This window comes from Crotalus tigris, unplaced genomic scaffold, assembly GCF_016545835.1.
Source record: "Crotalus tigris isolate CLP2741 ecotype Arizona unplaced genomic scaffold, ASM1654583v1 scf7180000017564.2150845, whole genome shotgun sequence".
NCBI lineage: Eukaryota > Metazoa > Chordata > Lepidosauria > Squamata > Viperidae > Crotalus > Crotalus tigris.
Genome location: NW_024096475.1, coordinates 585,802 through 601,745, shown reverse-complemented (window position 1 = coordinate 601,745; position 15,944 = coordinate 585,802). Strand labels below are relative to the sequence as shown.

Here is a 15,944-nt window from a genome sequence, read left to right as displayed (position 1 = left end):
GCCTTCAGGTGCTTTGGAAAATAGCTTAATTCCCTCTTCTTTATGGCAGCCCCTGAGATATTGGAATACTGCTATCATGTCCCCCCTTGTCCTTCTCTTCGTTAAACTAGACATACCCAATTCTAGCAACCGTTCCTTATATGTTTTAGCCTCCAGTCCCCTAATCATCTTTGTTGCTCTTCTCTGTACTCTTTCTAGAGTCTCAACATCTTTTTTACATCGTGGTGACCAAAACTGGATGCAGTATTCCAAGTGTGGCCTTACCAAGGCATTGAAGAGTGGTATTAATACTTCACGTGATCTTGATTCTATCCCTCTGTTAATGCAGCCTAGCACTGTGTTGGCCTTTTTGGCAGCTGCAGCACACTGCTGGCTCATATTTAGGTGATTGTCTACTAGGACTCCGAGGTCCCTCTCACAGTTACTACTATTGAGCATGGTGCCACCTATGCTGTACTTGTGCATTTGGTTTTTCTTGCCTAAATGTAGAACCTTGCTTTTTTCACCATTGAATTTCATTTTGTTAGTTAGTGCCCAGTGTTCAAGTCTGTCCAGATCCTTCTGTACCTGAAGCCTGTCTTCTGGAGTGTTGGCTATTCCTGCCAGCTTGGTGTCATCTGCAAATTTGATGAGTTCCCCATCTATCCCTTCATCCAAATCGTTGATGAAGATGTTGAAGAGTACTGGGCCCAGAACAGAGCCCTGGGGCACCCCACTACACACTTCCCTCCATATAGATGCAGTTCCATTGAGGACCACTCGCTGAGTACGGCCGGTCAGCCAGCTACGGATCCATCTGGTGGTGGTTCTGTCTACCCCACATTTTTCTATCTTGTCAAGTAGTAGGTTGTGATCTACTTTATCAAATGCCTTACTGAAGTCCAAGTAAATTATGTCCACAGCATTCCTCTGATCCACTAATTTTGTCACTTGGTCAAAGAATGCAATAAGATTTGTCTGGCATGATCTATTTTTGACAAACCCATGTTGGCTTTTAGTAATGACTTTGTTTGCCTCTAGGTGTTCGTTGATTCGTTGTTTGATTATCTTTTCCAGGATCTTCCCAGGTATTGAGGTCAGGCTGATAGGTCTGTAATTTCCTGGATCCATTTTTTTTCCTTTTTTGAGGATGGGAACTACATCAGCTCTTTTCCAGTCCTCTGGTAGTTCCCCTGTGTTCCAGGATCTTTGAAAAATATAGTTCAGTGGCTCCGATATCACATCTGCCAGTTCCTTGAGAACTCTGGGGTGTAATCCATCTGGTCCTGGCGATTTGAACTCATCTAGGCTGGACAGGTGCTCCCTAACCATTTTCTTGCCTATCTTAACTTGTGTTTCTGTTTTGTTTTTTATGGCACTATTTTTGATAGGTTGGTCTGTTTTTTCCCTTTGTGTAAAGACAGATGCAAAAAATGAGTTAAATAGTTCTGCTTTCTCCCTGTTGCTTGTCACCTTCTTGCCACTTCCACCCACTAATGGACCAATCATTTCCTTCACTTTTTTCTTGTTTTTTACATGTTGAAAGAAGCTTTTTTTGTTATTTTTGACTTTGGTCGCAAGCCTTAGTTCATTTTGAGCCTTGGCTTTCTTCACTTCATCTTTGCAGGCTCGGGCTATTTGCTGATATTCTGACTTAGTTATGTTCCCCTCTTTCCACTTTCTGTACTTGTCCTTTTTATCTTTCAATTTGTCAGAGAGTTCTTTATGCAGCCATGCTGGTTTCTTTTGAGAGCTGTTATTTTTCCTCTTTGTTGGTATTGTGCTAGACTGTGCTTTTATTATCTCATTTTTCAAAATTTCCCAAGCTTCTTGAGTTGTTTTCCCCTTGAGGATTCTCATCCATGGAATCCTTCCCAAGCCCTCTCTAAGTTTATTGAAATTAGCTCTCTTGAAGTCCAAGACTCTAGTTTGACTGTGTTCTATTGGTTGTGCTTCTATAATGTTGAATTCTAATATTGCATGATCACTTCCTCCCAGGGTTCCTATGGCTTCAACACCGTCTATCATTTCATCTCTGTTAGTGAGAATTAGATCCAAAATGGCTAATCCCCTAGTTCCCTTCTCTACTTTTTGGGAGACAAAGTTGTCTGCTAGGTTTGCCAGGAACCTGTTTGATCTTCCACTTGGTGCGGAGTTTGTCTCCCAGTTGATGTCAGGGTAGTTAAAGTCCCCCATTACTATTGTGGTGTGCTTCCTACATACCTTAGTTAGCTGACTAGCAAAAAGTTCATCTATTTCCTCTGTTTGGTTGGGTGGTCTGTAGTATACACCTATGGCAATGTCATTTCCCCCCCCCTTTTATATTGACCCAAATGCATTCAAGACAGTTTTTATCATTGTTGTACTCTATTTCTGTGGAGATGTAGTTATTTCTTATATAGAGAGCAACTCCACCTCCTCTTTTATTTGGTCTGTTTCTTTTAAATAATTTAAATCCCTCTAGCTGTGTGTTCCATGTGTGAGTTTTATCCCACCATGTTTCCGTAATGGCAACAATATCGTATCTGCCCTCGTTAACCTGAATTTCTAGTTCACCCTGTTTGCTGTTCATACTCTGTGCATTGGTGTATAAACATTTGAGTCCTTTGTGGGTGGCCCTGTGTTTCATTTCTACATAACCTGTGTGGTGCCTGAGTTCCCCTATTGTCTTACCACCTATTTGGTTAGTGCACTTTATGTGGCACTCGCTATTAGAGGCTTCATTTTGATTGGTAGCAAGGTTGGTATTCTTGTCCACACACACATCTATGCTATATGCACTGATAACCCTATAGTTTTTAAATTGCCGGGGACAGGGTTGTTCCGTATCAATTAACTCCCTGTCCCCGCTGTTTAGTTTAAATTTCCCTCCAGAAAATCTGTGAATTTATAGCCGAGTAACTCAGTCCCTTTTTTTGATGGATGCAAACCATCTCTTTTGTACATCTTTTGATTGGACCAGCTACTGACATCGTGACTAATATATCCGAAGCCTTCCCCTTTACACCACTAATGCAGGCTTCTTCGCTTAGGGCAAATTCCCTATTAGGGAATTGATTATTTTAATCTAAGAATTGGCTTTATATGAAAAAGCAAAGGCTATTGCAATTTCTGCAATAAATCCTTCTTTCCACATAAAACTGTTTGAACATTTTCCTGCTGAAAACATCAGAACACATTTACCATTATTCTGTGAGATTGTTCTAGTTGTATCCTGTTTCCCATTTATTTGTTCACCTGCAATAGCTACTACTGTTAAAAGATCAAAATAATGTCTTATCCAAAGAAAAGAATTCTTCTAATACTAGAAACAAAAGGAGAAATTTTGCATCACTGTGAAGCTGGTGAAAGATCCTTACCCCTAAGACTTCTTTTAACCTGGAGAAATCTAGTGGGCCTGACAAAATAAAGAATGCTAATAAAATTCATAGTGTTGTGATGCATTCTGCCTCTTTCTGCTATGATAACCAGGCACATTAGAAATCCAGTTATGGGAAAAATGCTTTTCCTATACACAGAGACTGGGAAAAAACATAGTTGAGTAATGAAGTGCTTATGAATAGCGCTCTAAAAATGTATGACAACATTTGTTGGCTACAAAATTTGATATCATGTTCCAGAATCCCATTTTTTATCCTGGTTCAATGTCTTGCTTTATGTGGTTTGCTTAATGTGAGATTTTCAGGGAACATGACTCTAGCATAAAGTGAGACCAACAATGAAACAATGAAATTAATTAATAAATACATTTAATATCCTTGTAAACGCAGTATGACTGCATAAAATCTAAAACCTAATGTAGGCAGAATTAATTAAAAGACCTGTTTGGAGACTTGTAGTAATAGTGCCAGGGAGATGTAAAATTAGTTGTGGGACTAACTGTAGGCTTCTTGAGTGATACGTAAAATAATTTCATAGGGCTTTTAGGTTCTATGAGGATGGACAGACTTCCTAACTACTTCTTCCTTAACTTCCTAGCTATTAAAAACTACCAGAATTGGTTTGGAGATAAGGACTTTGGAGGAATAAATGCCTCTTGAAGGATATAAGAAGTAGTGATGAAAGCCTTTGTTAAAGAAATCAAATTTGGATTGACTGGATTGAGATAATTATTTTCAGAAACATCAGATTTAGCAATTGAAGATGAAGTAAACATATCATTTTCCATTTACTTGCTTGCTTAGTTCTGATTCAAAAGAAGATGTTGTCTAGCAGAAGCTGCTACAGTCAATTGCATCAGAGGATTTGTTTAGATCAGGAGTCTTCAAAGTTGGCCCTTTTATGACTTGTGGACTTCAACTCCAGCATGGCTGGCTGAGGAATTCTGGGAGTTGAAGTCCACAGGTTATAAAAGCAGTGCTTTTTTTGTAAAAAAAAAAAAAAAAAAAAAAAAAAAAAAAAAAAAGATGCCGGAACTCACACGTCATACAACGCGCCTTGCCTACCCTACAAGGTTCCATCCAAAAAAGGTGCCGGAACTCCGTTCTAGGTGTTTTATGACAAAAAAAAGCCCTGTATAAAAGGGCCAGTTTTGAAGAGCCCTGGTTTAGATAGAAGACAGAACTCTGGCCAGATGATCTTTGACATGAGTTGCCATTGAGGATATCCTTTGGGACAAGAGTCCTGAGAGAACAAGATAAGAAATCGGTCCTTGATCAAAGGAATGTGCTCTTTTTCTGTCTTACTTCTTACTGAATACGTTTTCAAGTCAAGCCAACTAGAAATATAATTAGACAGAGAGTTGTGCTGTGCCAGATATAATCCTGATATTGCAGCATTCAGGTTGTACAGTATTTTCCTTGAGGCTCTTATCTGGGCCTAGTATTCTTTTTCCTCTCTCAGATCAATAGATATCTTAACAACTCATGCTTTAAGGGTTCCCATTCTGTTTTCTAAATCTGTTCAGAATAGATGTACTAGGCTAATTTATCTAGTGGTGAAAGGATGCAATATGGGCTTTCGTAGAAAGTAATAGACCTATTATTCAGTGTAAATGCAGATTGCCTCTATAGTACATTTAGTTAGATATGAACTCACAGCTCTTGTTTAAAAAAAACAAACTCTGTAAATGTAGAACATTTTGCTTTAAGCTTTCTAGTGTGCTTATATCTCTGTATTTAAGATACTTGAGAGGAAAATAATTTGACATGATCTGAGGGTTCATTTCTACTTTAACTTTTGGAAAGTGTTGATATATTCACCAGCAAAAATTCTTGAGCCTTTTATATTATAAGTAGAAAACAAAATATTGGTCTATTAAAAATCAGTTCAGATCATGTAAAAAACCAAGCCATCTAGAATGTTCCTGATTAGAAATTCAAAGTAGGAATCGGTGAGCACACTGTATTGAATTCTTCTTAAATAATGTTGCAGATTATAGTTTGTATTTGTGTGTTTAAATGGCAAGTATGAATTACATACAAATAGAAATGTTCACATCACAGTAAAATTGTATAGTGTATTGATGAAATATGGATGAAAATTGTACAATGTTACTTGGCCTCCAAACAATTCTGACTGTGCATAGTTTTGTACGTGGGTAGACCTTTTAATCCATATATATTAAACAGAGGAATACATACAGAAAATATAAAGCCTATGCTTGTAGATTTCTTTACTGAATCATTGTTCTACACACACATTTATATACACATGAATGTTTTTACAACATGCTTGAAAATAGAAAACAAAAAAAGGATTAGAAATTGTAAATTAATACAGTATAGTTTGTGCTTTTTGAAACAAGGTTTTTAAGAGTGCTTTGAAGTGAGTTTTCAGCTCCAGTTATTCAAAATACATAGATTTTTAGAAATTTGTTGAAACTTTGCTATTAGCACCTAGACTTATATACCACTTCACAATGCTTTACAGCCCTCTCTAAGCATTTACAGAGTGAACATATTGCCCCCAACAATTTGGGTCCTCATTTTAATGACCTCAGAAAGTTGGAAGGTTGAGTCAACCTTGAGCTGGTGGGGGATCGAACTGCTGAACTGCCGGCAATCGCTTCTCATCAGAATTAGCCTGCAATACTGCATTCTAACCATTTCGCCACCACAGTTCCATCTCTCTCTCTCTCTCTCTCTCTCTCTCTCTCTCTCTCTCTCTCTCTCTCTCTCTCTCTCTCTCTCTCTCTCTCTCTCTCTATTATTATATATAATTATATAATATAATTATATTTTTCCTTGCCTTACTTCTCACTACTTTTTAATTTTTTATTTGAAAGAAGCACTATTGATGGACCTGTCAGCTATTCAGTAGCATCTGCAAATTCTGCAAGTGGAAGCATAATCTGGGATATCCAGAAGACAGCAGTGAATGGGGTGAGTAAATTATACAATAATGGTTTTTGAACACTGCCTTTGTAACTATATTTGACATTAGGTCATCTGAATCAGAAGGAGGTCAGATGCTACATTTCACTTATTTATCCATGATAATAATCTTCAATGATTTAGCAATATGCAAAGGACGTGGTCTAGACATCTAATATATCAGTTTGCTTCTAATGTCATGATGGTTCATTATGAAAGGTATTTTTCTTTATATATGTGTAACCAAAAGAATTGTTAAAGTTATAAGTTTTAAATATTCACAGAACTATCTTTTGGACAGTTCTGTTAAAGAGAAGAGAAATAATACTTCAAATTTCATCCAAACATATATTATGTTAGTTGAAGAATATTACCAGTATATTTCAACAATAAAGCCTTCAAAGGAAGGTGTGGCAAAGTATGTTTTTTAAATGTTTGTGCTTGTCTTAGCTGTCAAAATGAACATTTATTTCCTCAATATGATTTATTTCTATGACATTATTCAGAAGAGGGCATTCATAGGTAGCAGTAATTCTAGACTCACATATTTATTTTGGACCTAAATTCAATGCAACTTGGAAGTAACTTCAGTTTAGAATTATAATAGGTGACCATTCTCAATAGCCAAATTTGATAATAAACTAACTTATTGTATTTCTTTGTAAAATTATATAGGATCAGATTGGCCACTATTTTAATAGGAATCACTTAAATAAATATTCTTAGGATTGGACTGCACAGGTAACCCTAAAGATTGTTTTTGGTAATATTTAAATGGCAAAGGGTAATGATGGGCTTTGCTTTAGGATAGTGTTTTGCTAACAGTTGGCTTTGCTATTATATATACACTCTAGCTTATTAATCTGTTAGAACTGGAAGATTTTGAAGGTCATTCAGCAATTACCCATTGTTAATTAGAATATAATTCAGTTTAGAAAAATATATGCAACTCAGCATTAACTTCTTATATAAGAGTGACCCTTAAGTAGGAAAAATATGTATGCATTCATTGTACAGGAGATTACAATTTTATTTTACCTTGGTAACTAGGTAATATAGATTAGATTATCTATACTTAGATAATTACTTAGTGACATTCCTGGCTGAACATGTATTCAAGTTTCCATATCCAAGCCCCCATATTGAAAAGATTGCATTTAGCTCCTTGGTATATAGTTAAATCTTCTATAATATGCATAAAGAACTTGTTATCCACAGTGCCATATGGTTTTACATAACCATGTTTTTTTTAAAGGATTCCTGATTATCCATGAAAAGTAGTTATTGTTATGTTCTGCCTGTATGTCATGGCAGAGCAACATTTCCAGATGTGTACTACACTTCTTTTCAAGGTATAATTATCTAGTTTTTTTTAAAATGTGTGGTTGACAGGTTGGAACAGCAAATAATGAAGACCACTTGTAATCATATTAGATTTTAGAGTACTATATCATCAAATCTAATTCCAAGAGAATTGAGGGGGAAAAAATTCAATTACATTTCGAAAAGTAAATGAAGAGGTTTTCTCAGTAACTGTTCACAAAAAGAGATAAAGTATCTCCATTTGATAAGTAGCTTTATTGCTGTGATATTTTTTAAAAAAAAATATTGCAAAGTTCACTTCAGATTAGTTTGTATATACACTATGAAACTATATCCATAACTAATGCAATTTAATAGTCCTAGAATTTAGTAATTGTTTGAGAATGTCTGGCATTCTTCTGAGTACTTCCTTTCTGGCTCCCTTGGTTCTTGTTGGATTGTTTGCATTATGGAATTAAAATGGTTTAACAATAATCCCCTGCTGACAGGTATAGTGAGCCCCTGCTGGCCCTTTTTGTAATAAACCAGCCTTATGTGCTGGGAGGGTGTCACCTGATCCCCAAGAGCCAATAAAGGAAAAGAAGTGGTTTCTCTCAGGTTTTGAGATGGGAATAGTTTTTTGGGTTTTGAAGAGAGTTATTAAAAATCTGGATTGGTGTGGGAGAGGGGGGGTACCTTGGGCAAGGTTGGAAATTGATGTATTTCACTCTAGCAGGAATTGCATTGGGGTTTGAGGGATTGTTTTTTAATCTCCTTTTAACTGTGGTTTGTGTGTGTGTGTGTGTGTGTGTGCGTGCGTGTGTGTGTGTGTGTGTGTGTGTGTGTTTAACCTTACCTTGGTTTGGCTCCTTTAATAAATTAAGTTTTGTTTAAATCTTAGAATATTCTAACATTCTGCCTCAACTTGGCTAAGCTATTGATTCTCCCAAATTTTGTTTGGTTTCCCGCTAGATAGTCTTATCTAGAGGTGGGATGGGGTGAAGATTTCCCTTTGAGGCCTCTCCTGGTTCACCAGAGGGCTGGTGTGGAAGGGAGGAACTAGTTTGTAACAGAGGGGTTTCTGTGACAGCAAAAGTACCTATATTTCCAGTCATTGTTCAGCTGTAGGTGTGACTTAGCTCCAGAACAAAGGACCTCAAAAGAAAGGCTCATTGTTACAATAGGTGACTCTGCGAATTGTAATTTAAAACTGGTCAATAAAACCCCATATCTTGCAATGCAGAATTCCCAGAATTATTAGGAAGCACTAATCCATAATGATTGGCAAGTCCAGTCATTGACTAACCTATGAAGCTTGTGTCATGCTGCTTCTTGCACTTGCTGGCAGACTTCATAACACTCCCTTACCCTAGGCTTAGAGTGTTCCTGTTAATTATTTCATCAGAACTGCATGGCAACAATAGAATCCTGAGAATATGACAAAAATCTTTATGCAAGAATGTTAAACAGTTTATTATTTTACATTTTACAGGCCATTTGAAATGTGGGGAGCAGTTCTGACTTAGGACTGTATAGTTGTTTGAGAATTGTCAGCTCTTTTCCTTGATAGAATAAATAGAAAATTTTCTGACAATTTAAAACTCCAAAATTGTTTGCTTCTAAACTTTTCTTCCCCAGAATTATAAGCTGTGAAAGATCCTTTTGCCTCTCTTTTATAAGCAACACACTTCTGTGTACCACCTCATATATTTAAGGATGGGGTCAACATGTGTTTAGAAAAGGCAATGACTTATTCTCAGGCATTATTCTTGATTAAGAAGCATAGAAAGAAGATAGCTGTTGCTTTCATTTACTGTAAATGGGCATAATGCAGAAGGCAACGTGTATAAGTAGGGTTCACAGGATTACAAGATCTTTGTCAAAATAATAACTATTTAGCATCAATGAATTATTAGCATGTTTTATTAATTGGTTTCTATTTTGTGCTTCTATTGCAGAACCACTGTCTTCTGATATTTTCATAACAGCCACTCTAAGGCAGCTATTTTGAGGTTCTTTGGTAACCTAACACAGCAAGGATTATTAGAGTTGCTGAGCTTTCATTCTTTTGAAATAGATATGAGGCAAAGTAAATCAGTGGGGGGAAAAATGCAAGATTGCAACTTGCTTTATTTTTGTTCTTTATTCCCAAACCATCTAAGAACAAAAGGGCTGATATTCATTTACGGTATATAGATTTGGAATGTGAATGAGAATAAGGACATATTTTACCCCTGAAGTAAGATGCAATTGTTACTAGCAGAAAGGAATATGTGGTTCAACTAATAATTGTTCATTGCATCGAAAATGTAGCGCCCCCGTTTTAAAAACTGTATGTTTTGATTCTCATTGCTTCAAAAAATAATACATTTTGTTTCTAGAAAATTGTCTTTTGGCCATAAGCCCCATGGAAGTAAATCAGTCAGATTCCTAAATAGATATAATTATAATCAAGTGATAAATCTTAGTTTTGAAACTGGATAATTATGGAGTTCCTCATTTTGCTTTCTTTTTTACTTTTGAATCAAGAGAAATTCTGTTAAAAAGGGGGGGATCACCCAAGGCTGTAATGTATTCAACCTTTTTTTTTAAAGACTTTGCATTAAAATCCAAATAGAGAATTATGATTATAGATTAGCTTTCCCAATATGATTAATCTTTAACTGCACTTCTCTTTCATCCCAGCCTGCAGGAATATTATAATAGTCCAATTTATTAAAAGAAAATGGAGATATGTTTGATTTAGTCTTCGATTATGCTTTCACAATTGATTTAAATAGTGGAAGTTGCATTGTGACTATCAGAAACTATTCTTTCACTGTAGTTTGTGCTCAGTACTATCGAACCATATTGCTTTGGGGGATGTTCCATCCACAAAAATTGTAGATTTCAGTTTGCAAGATACTCAGTTGGAAAGAAAAATGGGTGATAATGGATTTTACATTTTTGTGAAACTTAACAATAAATGAAGTAGGAATAACTATTACAAGACAGTCTTGAACTAAGTAGCATTTAACGCCAGCCAAACAGTCCCATTTTTCAATTTGCTATGGTTGGCACCTATCCAAAAATAGGTTACTATTATTGATGCATGAGAGGAAAGCAGTCACATTCCATCCAATCTTTATGGGAGAAAAAATATTGTTTCCTTATGACTATTCAGGTGTGCTTCTGTTACTAAAATATTAAGTTTGAGTAGGAAGTCTACAGTATCCTGTGAACACTTCATGGTATTAGAGGTGACTTTATTTCATCAGAATAAAGTCTTATTTCTTATTATATTAGATACTGTAGTTAGAGTTATAGATACCAATAATATTTCAGAGTGGTCTGTGCCACAGAGCAGGGCTCTTCAAACTTGGCCCTTTTATGACTTGTGGACTTCAACTCCCAGAATTCCTCAGCCAGCATGCCTGGCTGAGGAATTCTGTGAGTTGAAGTCCACAAGTCATAAAAGGGCCAAGTTTGAAGACCCCTGCCACAGAGACTAGAAAGAAAACACAGAAGACATAAACGGCTACATTGATTGCACTTGGATAGTTTCTTAGCTAATAAAAATAAAATGGGTAAGTGATACAAATATGCCATTGTTCTTCAGATGTCTAGGACAAATTCTTAAAGCTCCGTTTCACATATAAATAGAAATGGTAATGATTTAGAAATGTAGGCTGCCCAACTACTAACAATTCTGGGCAGTTCACAACAATAAAATAAAGACATTACAATAAAATCAATAAAAGGTAAAAGATGGCAGGCATAACACTGAAGGTCCCCCTCACCAAAGACCTGGGTTGAAAGATAGGGTTTCACCACTCTTCTGAATAATAGCTTAATGGTGACCATCAGGGTGAATCTAATTCCAAAGGGTAGACACTACTACAGAGAAGGTATGCTTCCAGGTTCCTGATAGTAGAAGTTGTTTTATTGAAGGAAGCCTGAGTACACCAACCCTGCAAGATCAAAGTGGGAGAGCTCTTATGACTGCTGTGGAACTCCTAACCTGCCCCACAGTCAGTGTAACAAGGTGGTAGATTGAAATCACCGAGGACCAACAATCTTAGGGACTCTTTTACCAGCAGCAATGGAATCCAGCAGCTAAGACAAGGATGCTAGTGGGTAGCAGAGAGGATGGTTCACCAGCAGCACTTCTTCCTCTATTTCCAGTAAATCTCTAATTTCAGTGAGACTCAGTTTAATCAGCTATCTTCAACTCACAAAATCCCCTGGGTCAAAATTGTATTCTGTAAAGAACTGCAACCTTATTTTATAGGAACTCAATTCTAATACTTCAAGCTTTGCAATAAAAAAGTAGATGTTCCTGACTCTTTTATAATAGTTCACTTTATTTTGTGAACATTGGTGTATTAAACTATCAGGAATCTAATACAGATAGTCCTTAGGTTACGGCCGCAGTTGAGGCCAAAATGTATGTTGCTAAATGAAACATTTGTTAAGAGAGTTTTGCCCCATTTTACGACTTTTCTTTGACACAATTGTTAAGTGAATCATTGCATTTTTAAAGTTAGGTAACGTGGTTGTTAAGTGAATCTGGATTCCCCATTGATTTTACTTGTCATAAGTTTGCAAAAGCTGATCACGTGACCCTGGGACACCACAACTGTCATAAATATGAACTAGTTGCCAAGCATCTGAATTTTGATCATGTGACCATGGGGATTCTGCAAAGGTCGTAAGTGTAAAAAATGGTCATGAGTCACTTTTTTCAGCGCTGTTGTAACTTTGATCTGTCACTAAATGAACTGTTTAAGTCGAGGACTACTCTGTATTGCTTGATATCAATAATTTATCTGTTTTCAGTTTGTTACTTTCACCACATCAAAACATAACTCAAAACTCTGTAATTTTATGGACTTCCTGTATTCTCTTGTCTTGGGTGACTTCCAGACAAATCAAAATGATCCTTGGTTCTCATTTCCTGTATGTCATCTCCATTATTTCAGTCTTCTACTACATATGATATGAAGGAAGTTTGTAAAAGTTTACTTTCTCCAAACATATATGTACAGAAATTACTAGCATAGACTTTCTGTAGCAAATACCCACCTCTGAGCTAAGTGGTAGTTCAAAATCTCATAAAGCTTTGGTCACCTACAGTTGGTAGTCTTATTGGTTTTCATCAAAGCTCAATCTTCTTTCCATTCATAATATTTCTATTCAACTGGTGGTATTTTCACTTTATCTAAGCTAAAGTTTTGCTTGAAGTATCAGTAAAGAAACAGGCATCCTTTCTTTACTATCTACTGTGCTCTACCTTTTATTCACTTTCTTTACTTTGGATTTTAAGCTACCTCCCTTGTTACACTCCTAGCACAGAAGAATTAGCCTTCCAATATAATTATTTATTTTTAAAATTTATAAGCCACCCCACTCCCGCAGGACTCTGGGCGGCTAACAATAAAAACACCATAAAACATGACAAAACAAACAGTACAATAACAGTCATCCAAGGGTCAGATTTTATAAACCCCAGGCCTGCCGGAAAAGCCAGGTCTTAAGCAGCTTTCGGAAAACCAACAGGGTGGGAGCGGTCCTGATCTCCGGGGGGAGCTGGTTCCAAGACGTGGGCGCCATCACAGAGAAAGCCCTCCTCCGCGGCCCCACCAAATGGCACTGCTTGGCCAACGGGACCTGAAGGAGGCCCAGCCTGTGGGATCTAACCAGACAAAGGGAACTATGAGTTAGTAGGCGGTCTCCCAAATAGCCTGGCCCTGGATATATCAAAGCTGCTTGATTCTCTTCCTGACTTCTGGAAATTATGAAGATGTTATTATAACAACTACCAAGAAATCTATTTTTAGATTGCATTCCATTGTCTCATTAGCTCTTTCATTCAGTATTAATTGTCTTAATATAATTTTCTTGTTTTTTAGGGTTATAACTTGGGGTTGGCAACAGAACAAGAACAATGTTGTTTATGATAATACTGCTGGTTGAAAGATTGCAGTATATTTTAAGCAGGCTCTTTGTCTTGAAAATTGTAGCTTATGCTGAAAGCAAAAGTTAAATTTGATAACCCAGAATGAGTGCAATGAATATTCAGAGGGATTTGTTCAGGACGGAGTAATATTGAAAGTGATTTTAATTTTAATCTCATTTTTTTCTTGTTAATATATTTAAAGTTTAAAGTAAGTGCTGATGTCCATTTCTCTTGTAAAGTCTTCCACTTCACAGAATTTCCAACCAGATTAATAACGAAATAGCTAAATAGCATTGTTTGAATATTATATGTAATCACTTTATGGAAAAGAAAATGAATTTCACCATCTGTTCCTATTAATCTTTCAATGTCCTTGTTATTTTAAATTCCCAGATGTCTGTGTTTTAATTTTCATATTTTTCTATTGTGTGCATGTATAGATAACATATGTTAAGATGCTATACATCTAAACCTTTTCCAAAATGTACCTAACCTGTGAACAGTAGTTCAAAAAGAAAATAATAGTGAAAAGCATATACAACTACTTTGAATGTTTGATTTGCTTTATTTTAATTGTTAAATGTTAACAATTTACATTTTTTTTCTACTTGGGTTTTGTAAACACAAAAATTGTCTGCACCACTTAGCATTCTTAATTATGAAACTGATACATGCAATATCAATATCCATTAGAATTTACCTTCCGTTATTTTTTCATTTGCTTTTACTGACCTGTTACCAATATAGAGAAGAGATAATTTAGCTGGCCGAGCCTTTTTTCTAAGGTTACCCAATAAAAAAAATAATTTAAAAATTATAGTGGATTATGTTAGGCAGTCAAGTCAACGAGAACCTCTGTCTAACTGGGAATTCTTATCCCTTCCTCCCAGGACTACTTCTGCCTTTATATGCTCTTTGCCACACTAATTTTTCCCTTTCCGTGGTAATGCATATTCTTCCAAACAGCCAACCTCTTATTTCCTAGTAATATCTGTGGGAATTTTGTGTGACCAGAAGTGTTACAGAAGTTAAAGATACGGTAAAAGTTGGAACAAAGAAGCTGAAGATTCCTTGTCAGAGGAACCATTCTCTAGATATTTTTAACCGATTATTTACGCCGGGGAACAGTCTTTTATTTCAGTCAAAGAGTTATATTCCATTATTGTTCTCTTCTAGAAAATGCATTCTAGCTGCAGCAAGTTCACAATCAAAGTGGATAAAGTCAGAGTTGGCACAGGATGCTTATTTGTCGTTTTGCTGATATGCGCTTGTGTTCATTTGTTTGTTTGTATGTTAACTTATATGGCGCCCATTTCACCACTGATGACTCAGGCAGCTTACAATCATTCAATTAAAATGCAAACTAAAATATTAAGACAGTAAGCATTAAAATAAACATTAAAAAATCTTAAATTTAAAATTCAGTTAAAATAAAATTGACCAAGATGGAAATGAAGGGAGCAAAGGGTGCATGGGGAGGAAGTGGGGTTTTATCCATCAGCCACTAATAAAATGCTATGGCTATACATGACAAGATGTACACACATGTTTTCAAGCTCTTTCAAAAGGCCAAAAGTGTGGGTGCAAATCTCACCTCTGGAGGCATACTGTCCCTGAGGGCAGGAGCCATGGCAGTTAAGGCTTGACCAACAGTGTCCAGGGCATGTCCCTTCTGCCAACATGGATGGGGCACACTAGTTCAATTGAGGTGAGCCAGTTTCTCAGATGGCCTGTACCTATGCCAGTGATGGCGAACCTTTTAGAGACTGAGTGCCCAAACTGCAACCCAAAACCCACTTATGCATCGAGTGCCGGGTGGGTGTGGTCCATTGGGTGGGCGTGGCTGCAGTGGTAATGACAGACTGGGTGGGACTAAAAAGTTCAATCAATCAATTCCAACTTTGCAAGATCTTTTTTTCCTGCGAGAAGTTGAAATTGACTGATTGTACCTTTTTTTTTTTTTTTTTGCACACAGCGGTGGAGGCCTAAAGTGAAAAGATTTTATAAAACCCAGCTGAAGGTCTAGGACTGGCGTGACGGCATGCGTGCCCACAGAGAGGGCTCTGAGTGCCACCTCTGGCACCCGTGCCATAGGTTCGTCACCTATGCCATGAAAGGCTATATAATATCTAATGGCAGGTTGCAATAAAATGATCTGGGCCTGTACACAAATATGTCTTTGAGAGTGAGTTTAATCATTTATTTTATTTATTTAGAAAATTTATATTGCTGCCTATTCGCACATGGCAACTCAATATGGCGGCTTATAGGACATAAAAACACAATATAAAAGAAATAAGAATAATGAAAAATGAAAATAATAGAATAATAACCCCTCACCACCTTACAATAGGTTTGTACCTATTGTAAATTCAGCCCTCAAAATTCATAAATATATTTTACTTTTAATA

The 15,944-nt window shown here is 36.5% G+C and overlaps 1 protein-coding gene across 8 annotated transcripts in view; it reads left to right on the top strand.

The window, feature by feature from the left end:
- ATXN1 (ataxin 1) overlaps window positions 1-15,944 on the top strand; it is a 349,242-nt gene that overhangs the window by 274,167 nt on the left and 59,131 nt on the right. For 7 of the 8 annotated variants that reach the window (XM_039348817.1, XM_039348809.1, XM_039348821.1 and 4 more), the window contains one exon: window positions 6,206-6,302. The gene's annotated coding sequence lies outside the window, so the exon portion shown is untranslated. The remainder of the gene's footprint in view (window positions 1-6,205; window positions 6,303-15,944) is intronic. The other variant, XM_039348836.1, reaches the window with a different exon arrangement.